Source organism: Scylla paramamosain, chromosome 4 (genome assembly GCF_035594125.1).
Source record: "Scylla paramamosain isolate STU-SP2022 chromosome 4, ASM3559412v1, whole genome shotgun sequence".
NCBI classification, from domain to species: Eukaryota; Metazoa; Arthropoda; class Malacostraca; order Decapoda; family Portunidae; genus Scylla; species Scylla paramamosain.
This window is the reverse complement of record NC_087154.1, coordinates 31219946-31230354: the sequence shown is the minus strand read 5'-3', so window position 1 is coordinate 31230354 and position 10409 is coordinate 31219946. Positions and strand designations below refer to the sequence as shown.

The following is a 10409-nucleotide window of genomic DNA, read 5'->3' as shown; positions in this document are numbered from 1 at the left end:
GAGACGTCCACTCTGCTCTATGCTGGTGGTCAACATTCATCCCGTTTTGGGCAAAACTCCATTCACTGTGTTGTCGGTCCGTGACTTGAGCCAGTTGAGCTTTGGACAGGCGGGCGCTGTGAGGGGAGTCATTAGTGAAACGAGAAGATGCATGTCGTTCGTGTTAAAATAGTATACCAGGCACTAACTTACTGCTTTGCCATTCCCGGAGGACGTCGCGAGACACTTAGGGTCCACCAGACGCTGTAGACGGCGCGGAAGTCACCCACTCACCTGTAAAGAGGAGACAAAAAACTCATTAAAGAAAGAAGTGATCTGTCGTCGTATTCTTTTTGTGGTGTTGGCGGCTGTCAATAATGGTCGAGGTGCGGGTGACGTGTCCGCTAGTCACGGCCCACGGGAAAATGGATGTAAATTACCCTGCACTTCTTGATTCGCTTTGCCTCGACTCACCGCAGACTCGCGTTTAGTGAAGATATAAAGACTGAAGGCACGAATTAGAACAGTCAGTAAGGGGAGAACAGGGCGAAGGCGTAGGTATAATTATAAAGAAGCAAAATCACTTCACGTAGTTACTTTTATAGGGGGAGATATGAGGGCTGGAATCATCAGGTGGAGTGGTCAGTAAGGGCAAACGAAGCGGTTATTTCTGAGGAACTAACGGTACTTTGAGGCTTCAGTGTACGTCTAATGAAGCAAAGATAATCTCCCCCTCCCCGAGACTCGCTGGTGGGGGGACATATGAAGACCGGAGCCATGAGATCGAGTGTTCAGTGAGAGCAGACGAAAAGATATTCAGGACGAGCAAACGGTGTCTGGAGGCTTACGTATTGTTCTAATGAAGCAAAGATAATCAAGGCTCATAATGAACGCGAACTTTCTTTTGAGGAGAAAGTCCAATAGACATTTCCCGGTCACGATCGGGTCGTCCGGCCATCGATGGTTGCTGTGTCGTCTCGATGGCCGCTGACTGCCAATGAAATTGTGTGTGTCCGATGCTCCGTTACATGGCGGCTCATATCGGTAGCTCATTTTCTACCCCGCCGGCAGTTTGAAAAGTTTCCTCGGTCTCTTGCCATAAAAGAAAAGAAAAGAAATGGAATCCTTCATCCCAGTAGCGCCACGTTTTCCTCCCTCAGCAGTACATTCCTTGGTATAGTGACGCAAGCTTTCTTTTCCTACGGTTTGTTAAATACGAATATAATGGGTGATATAAATTTTCTAGTCTGCATTTTTCTCTGCACCCAAAATATAAATGTTATGCAAAATGCGGTGGACGAGTGGCCGGTGTACGGAAGTGATGGACGTGGAGTGTCGGGTTTAAATTCTTCCGGAGACAGACCTGTCGTGGAGGATCTGATGCCCAGCGTGTACCCATTCACCCCTGCCTTGGTGCCGGGTCCTTGTGACTCTCAAGTGGTGCAGTGCTTCGTTTGTAGCTGTGGTTGTGAGCTCGATGCTGGTTCACACAGTTTCTCGATCGGAGAGGCAGCGCTTTTTTTCTTTTTTCCCTAACACTAATCTGTGCTATATGACATTGTTATTATAGTGCAGTACATCAGCTTCATCAAAACTGCAAGCTCCCATAAATATTACATGAAAAAGTATGGCAATTAAGGTTTCATTGTCTCAGTGTTTCGTTCTCGCCGTTTCATTGCTTCAGTGTTTGTGCTATGACACGTTTAATTCAATTCAGGCTTCGAGGATTCGCACCATTTTCTGTACACTTGCTTAGAGCTCAGTCTTGTGTGTGTCACTCCACCGCCCGGTCACACCCGTTGTACTTTAGCGTTGCCCCCATTAAAGCACCGCGGATCTACAGTGTTTACCTGGGAATCTCACGGACACGATATATACATGGCCGCTGCAGTACAGTGTGGGACTCAGCCTCATTACGTCTCGTAGTTCCTGCCATCGGCTCAAGATCAAAGTGATGCATATACTGCATGCAAACTCGTAGTGTCATCAGCTTACTCTTGTAAGTGAATTATTTCCGTTTTCCCGAGACAAGAAGAAGAATGTTTGTGATAAACGTAATTGACAAGTCCCGTTTGCCGGAGCAGCGTGGCGGGGGTCAAGTGGCTCAGGCCTTGGGAGAGAAAGACACTGGACTGACTCATCCACTAGAAAAAAAAAAAAAAGGAAAATGGAAAAAAACTGGTAAAATACGCGCATTCATTACCCCCTCCATCTCCCCCTCCGCCACGCAGCATCCCCTCCAAAGGAAAATGCTTTTGACTTTGGTGTAGGTGAGTGAGTGTTCTCCACGTCAGCAGGTGAAGGGCGCTGCCAGATCCCCCCGGGCTGGTGTGCGTGGGTGGTGGTGGGAGGTGTGGGTGAGAGCATGAAGTGTTGGGTAAAGACATCAGGTGTGGATGTAAGTAGAAAGCACCTCAAAGTAGGATAGTAGTGTGATTTTGTTTTGCCAGAGCAGAAGAGGTAGTAGTAGGTAGTGTTGTGGGAAATGATGACTGTTGGAGGTGACAGGAATGTTTGGGTGATGGAGGCGGCCATGCACAGTACTGGTATAAACAGGACCTGGTGGAGAGAGGCGTGTTTGGGAGGGCATGGGTGGTGTTGATGGTTTGTGGACGGGTGTGATTAATGAAGGTGTTCTTATTCCTCAGTTGCTGTATTCTTCATAAAGTTATGACATGTCATAGATACGACAGATGCGTATCATGACAGAGAACATCCATCATGTCATATGTCATAAGTTATGACGAGCGAAACTGGTTATTATAATCGTCTGCTATATGTAGCGCTTACTTGATTTCAAATACTAAAAGACGAAGCAAAAGCTGCCATTTACTACCAATTTATAGCTTTCATAAGTATTGCTGCGTTTTTACGTATTGAAATAAGAGAGACAGTGGATAAGATAGTATTTAAATCTTTGAAATACTGATCTTGTAGGAACGCCTCAATGTAAACAAACAATTTTCAAATGGTTTCGTGGCAAGGATGGCTTTCTCGACGATCCCCAAGGCCATCACTACTGCACAAATGCATTTTCTCCTGTTAGCTTTTCGCAGCAACAAGATAGTTAGGTGTTATGATTACCTTAATTTCTGGGTTAAGTGGATTTCGCCTTTCTTTTTTGGCCTAGCTATGACACGTTTTATACAGCCCCAGTTGATGAATTGTTGTGCTGGGGAAGTGTGTGTGTGTGTGTGTGTGTGTGTTTTTCTTTAGAGCTGCTACGTACAGTGTGAGTGATGACTGGCTCTATCATCTTTAATGGAATGGGAGGGGCGCATATAAAAGACGTTAGGGAAAATATAACATGACGAGAAAAGTTGAAAAGAATGGTGTGTGTGTGTGTGTGTGTGTGTGTGTGTGTGTGTGTGTGTGTGTGCGCGCGCGCGCGCGTGTGCGTGCTTGCGTGTGTGCATCAAACAAAAGGAAACTTGAAATTGCTTTGGAGTTGCCCTGAGCGAACAATTTTAGTGTCTCAGAATCAGAGGAGAAAATATAGAAAGTAAAACTGTATTAAAGAAAAAGTTTAAGACATGAGTCAGAGATATCATCGTCAGCAGCAGCCTTTCCTTATCTGACTGTCTTTAATCTCAACACTCCCACAACTCCTGGGTCTCCTCGTGACACGACGCCAAGCGGTGAGGGTCACGCACCAAACCGTATACGACACGGCCTCCGCTAATCAGTCCCCGGCTCGTTTCATTCCTTTCCTTTACAACTGAGCTTGGATTTTGATTTGATAGCACAACACGTGAAGAGAGTAAAGCTGTTGGTCTTATTTACTTTTTATACGGTATGTATTGTCAGGTTATACAAAAACTTTCATGAAAAAAAAATGTGGGTACTTTTTGTTTTATAAGACGTGTGTAGAAAGGACGCAAGACACATCAGGGAATGCTGGAGGAAAGCAAACGAGGTGCGGGAAAGGCGGCGTGTTTTTCCGGACGTAAACTGACTTTGATCTTTACCTTGTATTTGTTTTAAGATTACTGCACATTAGCCACATATTGCATGTAACTTTATACCATGAATACAGCATACGTGGCGCATCGTATAATATAAAACCATGCTTTCTTTTATTATAGCACATTATGTGGTGGAGCATATCCGCCATTAAGCTGAGAACTGCCTAAAATTCTTTCCCTCGCTCGCCTTCAGGCAATTATGGTTATGATAGTAATTGGTGAAGGAATGAGTGGCATTAGCGGCGCCTAATGTGATGAGGGTGTGGGAAAGCAGCGGAGCCAATATGAAGCCTAAATAAAGTATAGGCAATGGCATAGATGATGACAGATGACGGCGCTCTATCGTAAGTACGTACATGCTAACCGTGAGATGTGAATGAAAGCGACGGATGGCGGGGGAAAGCTTGTTTACTTCTTGATTATAAGATGAAATGCAGCGTAAAAAAAAAAAAAAATTGGTGGTGAAAATACAGTGAGAGGAAGATTAATGAATAAACACGTGAGTTGTTGTATGTCTGTACGTCTGTGTGTTCTTGTATAGCTGTAGATTTGTCAGTGCGTGTCACGGGTGCACGTCTCCATTGACCCTCTCCTAAAACATCGTACATTGAGTTAGTCATCGCTATGGTATTTGTCTTGTAATTTCCAGTTTAGACTTTTTCCGAGAGGAGTGGGGATGGAGCGGGGGAAGTGGGGTAGTAGGAGATGGCACGTGACTTGCATGAAATATAGCACGATTGTCAATTTTTCTTTGATAGACTTGCGATACACGACTCGATGTCTGCTGATGAACATTAAAAAATCTTGCGGAAGTTTGCTGATGATCTCTGCATTGCCGTTTAGCCATCACTAGAAATAGGAACATGTTTTGTTACGCTCCTCAAACATCGTTAACACGCCAGTCTCTTTTACCTCACTTTTGAGGATGATTCAAAACATTCATTAGAGGTCGAAGGTCATGACGATCACCACTGAGTCGGCGCCGGCAATGAGGGGCGTATACTCATATTAAAGCCCGCGAGGCGCTTTGAACTTAGCCTATGCTGTCCTCCTTCCCTCTCCCCTCCCTTCCCCATCCCTGCCAGTCAAAACGATCACCTCACTCACTGGAGTTTTCTTCCTCATCCTCCTACAAGGGGACCGTATTATTACACCGACGATGCGACAAATCACGCAGAGTCACGCAATGTTTCACAGCGATGGGAAGCATCAGGGGAGTCGTTAGCGATGCAAGGAAACATGTTGGATTTGACCTGGAAGTAACCCTCAGGTCAATATTTAGAGAAAGTTCTGGGAGGAAAAGAAATGGAAGAGTGGAAGCAGGTCGAAGATCAGGAATGGGGATTCTTAGGTAAAACCCGCTACGTCCACACCGGGTGTTGACAAGTGCGGGTAACGCGGCCCAATAGCGGCAAAATTCTGCTCACCTCGCTCATACTTTCACACTTTCCTCTGTTGGACAAACTCAAACAATAATCAGCATACAGGTGACGTCACAGGCCAGCCCTGCACCGCGCCAGGAGGGAAGCACCCCACGCAGGACTGTAAAGTGCAACACAAACACCAGGTCATAAACATCGGCGTGTTCAGAGCGGGCGTGCAGGATGTCTGATTGCACTGCGTGTGACGAGACGCTTGGGAAAGTTATCTCTTTCGCCCCCTTCCCCAACACACACACACAAACACACACACACACACACACACACACACACACACACACACACACACACACACACACACACACGAAGTGGTACTGGAGATTTTTTAATAGCAAATTCACGAAAACATAGGATCTTGACAATGTTAATATTTGTGGAAGAAGATAGAGCATGCAAAAATAACTTAACAGAAGTCTCAAGAACAAATCCTAGGACACTTTTTGTAATCCTGGTTTTCGAACCACCACCACCACTTGCTCCTCAGTACTTCCCTCACTTCATATTTTTTCATTGAGGAATATGAGTGTACTCGGCTTTTATTTTTATTTTCATTTTTATCTACTTATTTTTAGCAAACTGTCTGGTGTTCTACATAGCTGTATTAGAAAAGTATTATATGGACTTTGGTTCATTAGAAACCATGACAACGCTCGCGGTAACATATCTAGACGAATTGTTACTCTGCACCTTTATGGATTTTCTTTCGTCGCAATATCAAGTTTATTCTTATTTGCTGAGCCAACAGAGAACGAGACATCCATCAGGGTGAGTGATGCCGGCCCGGGAGTGAGTGCTTCTTCGTCAGGCAAACAGCTGCCCTTGCCTCGCCAATTGCGCAAACTTTTCTTACTTAAAACGGCTGCCCGACGCGCACACGCACACACACACACACACACACACACACACACACACACACACACACACACACACGTTTCCCTTGCTTTCCTCCGCAAAGCTTCACCACTGCCGGTGTGTGGTGAAGAGAGGCTCCCTACGGACACCCGCGGCTCCCCCACAGCACCACAGCTCATGCGTCACACACGACTGGACCATAATTCGCTAAATGATAACAAGAGCTCACTATCATTCCAACAAAAACCGCAGGCGCTGATGTCTCGTAAATGTATTATAAAGTTTCATGTGTAAGAGAAAAACTGGAACACGCGATAAAAACCTCATTCAGTTACCTTTCTTTGGTTAATTTTATCGTTACAGATAGTTTCTTTGTACAGGTGGTAACACAAGTTTTGTCGTGATTCATTTTAGTCTTGAACCTTCACGTATTGCTCCGACCACAGACCACAGCCTCCGACTCCGCCAAACTCAGCTGCCTTCCATCGCTGTACAGTTCCACCTGTTTTTGTTTCTTCTTATGTGGATGATGAACAAATGCTGTACATTGGTGCCCTGCTGAAGGAATGGTGTATATCATGGGTGCCTGCAGGAGCTTAGAACAAATGTAGCCAGACAGGGCTCTTCTTCAACTTCTTGTGGTAGGTCTTGTATCTGAAATTTCTCTCTCTCTCTCTCTCTCTCTCTCTCTCTCTCTCTCTCTCTCTCTCTCTCTCTCTCTCTCTCTCTCTCTGTCTCTGTCTCTGTCTCTCTCTGTCTGTCTCTCTCTGTCTCTCTGTCTCTGTCTCTGTCTCTGTCTCTCTCTCTCTCTGTCTCTGTCTCTCTCTCTCTCTCTCTCTCTCTCTCTCTCTCTCTCTCTCTCTCTCTCTCTCTCTCTCTCTCTCTCTCTCTCTCTCTCTCTCTCTCTCTCTCTCTCTCTCTCTCTCTCTCTCTCTCTCTCTCTCTCTCTCTCTCTCTCTTGTTAACATTGCTTCGTAAGATCATAGCAGTGATTTCCCCATCTTGCCTCGCTGCCAGTCACAACCACAGAACGCCTTGTGTACATACAACTCGAAGGTCAAGAGTGGATTGTTTAGATATTATCAGTACACACTCCATGATCATTAATTTTTGCCTGATTTATAATTCACTATATTGAGATGTATTATCGTCATCTGTAAATATATTGCTATTGTTTACGTAGTTCTTTGTGAATAATTCTCATTATTTTCTGCTGACCCGTATTTTTTTTTACCGTCCAGGACCAGAAGTGGATGGCTTGGCAGTGATTAGTGTGGCCAAGGCTTGAGAAAGGCTGCAAATATCTCATAAATAACTGTTTTATTCGTGCAAAGTATTTCTTGTACCGTATCGATATGAACAACTGTCATGTGAGATTCTAAGGTGCCTTAGCCACACCTTAACAGTCTCCACCACCTCCACCACCACCATCGCCACCGCCGCCGCCGCCGCCGCCGCCGCCGCCATCCCTGCATCGCCGCCACGCCACTGGCCCATTTTCCCTCGGCCGCTGTGTTTTATCAAGTGTGAAAATACAGTGTACAGAATTCCCGCGTGAGAGAGTCTGGCTGGACGGGACCTGCACCGCTGCCGCTGCGGGATACGCGGATGTGGCACGACGCTGGGTTCACCTTGGCGTTACATTAAATTTTTTATTCTCTTCGGAATATGGAGGAAGGTGTTGCCTTATTGCCTCAGTGTTGTGAGCTCGTTTGCGGTGAGGTATGTTACTGATGCATAATGGAGAAAAGTATATTGATTGGTTTCATGATTTACAGAACTAGTTACGTATCCGAAGGAAAATTTGTTTATGACCTTGAGTGTATGGAGTTTTGCACTTTAAGTAAAGACAGTGCGTAGAGACGAGTTGCTCTTGTTTATGAAAAAGGTGTTTGGGCGCCACGGTAGCAGCGGCTGCGTCACGATATGTGCTTTCACGGTATCCGCGGCAACACCTGTCAGCTCACACAACGCTTCCCCCTCCTTCCCCTCCCTCCATTACCTTCCAGCGTGCTATTCCTTCATCTCGTTCACTCTGTCTGCCCAGTGCACCGCCATTTATTCACCTACTCTTACCACGTAATTCCGCACTCAGTTATCCCTCAGTAAGGATGGGTGAGGTGACGCTGCAGGGAGGGTGGCTGAGGCTTGGCGATCACTGCAACCCCGAGCTTAGCGCACTGACTTCCTGCTGGACCCTCGGGACTCGGTGATCGGTGAATCGTGTTAGTGACATCTGAGGTGCTCGTTCCCCATGGATCACGTGTGCTGCCTGGTGATCGTATGTAATAACAGAGCAGGAGATTTTTTGTTTGAATTATAACCACTTTCACGACATTCTTTTGATTCTCTCTCTCTCTCTCTCTCTCTCTCTCTCTCTCTCTCTCTCTCTCTCTCTCTCTCTCTCTCTCTCTCTCTCTCTCTCTCTCTCTCTCTCTCTCTCTCTCTCTCTCTCTCTCTCTCTCTCTCTCTCTCTCTCTGTGTGTGTGTGTGTGTGTGTGTGTGTGTATGCTCTGTCGATAGGAAAAAAAGAAACACGATGAAGACGTTAATCTTTCCATCGTACAAACAAAAGAAAACAGACGAGCTACCCACCGGTGCGTCCTGACGTGTGAGTCATCTACATAACTTTCACCCACGAGGAGGCAATTCCAGCTGTTTAAGAATGGGGGAATTATAGACTGCTCGCGGCAGGGTAAAGACTGACAGATGAATAAGTGCAGAAGGAATAAGATAGGCGAACATAACACCATACCACAGGGGCGTCTTAGGTCGTATTCTAAAATGCTTTCCTCTCATCACAACTGTTTTCAAAGGTCACAGAGATCATTAGACCGGGTTCTCAAGATTTTTCTCCTGTTGAAAATTTGAAAATCTTGGTAATCTGTCATTAGAACCGTAAAAACACCCTCATAAACACGTGTACCTTGAACTGTAGCCTTTTAAAAGTAGTCTCTCTCATCACAACTATTTTTAAAGCCCACAGAGATCATATTAGACCGGGTTCTCAAGAATGTTTTAAAATCTTGGTAATCTGTCACTAGGACCGTAAAAACACCCTCATAAACACGTGTACCTTCAATTGTAGCATTTTAAAAGTAGTCTGGATGCGGCGCAGACGTGTTCCAGAATATGGTTCTCAATGGTACCCGTGGCACTTCGGTTCCGCAGTGCCTGGCCATCTGGCGCGCACGGCCACCATTAGAGCGAATAGACGAGTTTTTTTTTATACAAGACACGTGAGGGGGAATATTTATTTTTTAGGTAATGAATACATATTTGAAGAGCCGCGTGTAATGTCCGATTTTACTTCTTAACGGCCAAAACTAAATAGTGAATGGTGTTCCTCTTTTACGCTTCAGGTTCGTGTACTCGTAAGGGTAATAAGAAGTGGATTAAGTAAACTCTCCTGGGACTCCACCTGCTGGTCCGGCTATTTTCCTCAAAGTGCGAAAGCTATTTAAGGAGGTCAAGTCACAGGAATAGTCTACCTAGGGGAGTCATCACGAACGGTATCTACACGTTTATAAGCGAAAAGTAGCACACTGAATAATTTAACTAAACTTCCTTACTTTGCTTGTGTGTCTGGGTCTTTAAATGTTGTAGTAGAGCAGTGTAGTTCAAGCCTAAGTTAATTTCTCATGTTTTATTTTATTTATCGTAAACAAGGAGGATATCATTATGATAGTAGCAGGAATAGATGAATTTGAATATATTGACTTAGGTAGATAGATAGATAGACAAAGTTAGATAGATAACTAGATAATAAAAGTATAGACAGACAGGTATGGAAAGGTAGATAGACTGACAGACATAAATAGACAAATAAATTGAATGGTTGGTTGACTGAATGATTTATTGAGAGAGAGAGAGAGAGAGAGAGAGAGAGAGAGAGAGAGAGAGAGAGAGAGAGAGAGAGAGAGAGAGAGAGAGAAACCTAAAAACCCAAATCTTCACCACAACCTTCACCTCTGCACACAAAACCTTCCACTGTCCACTCCGCCACCTGAACTACTGCCGTCCGCCATGATGGTTGGCTGTCAACAAACCCTGCTGGTGAATCTCTGGTGAAATTCCGGGTTTTTAAGGCATTTACGAGTGACTGCATGCCCAACACCCCACCATGAAGTTATAGAGGTACGGCCGAGTGATGCAAACTGCTTGATAAGACAGT

General features: G+C 45.2%; 1 long non-coding RNA gene across 2 annotated transcripts in view; it reads left to right on the top strand.

Annotated features, from left to right (window-relative positions):
* Window positions 1-220: 220 nt before the first annotated feature.
* The window catches only part of LOC135099995 (uncharacterized), an 86044-nt gene continuing 75855 nt past the window's right edge, over window positions 221-10409 (top strand). The window contains exon 1 of one of the 2 annotated variants that reach the window (XR_010268475.1): window positions 221-2249. This is a non-coding gene — a long non-coding RNA (uncharacterized LOC135099995). The remainder of the gene's footprint in view (window positions 2250-10409) is intronic. The other variant, XR_010268474.1, reaches the window with a different exon arrangement.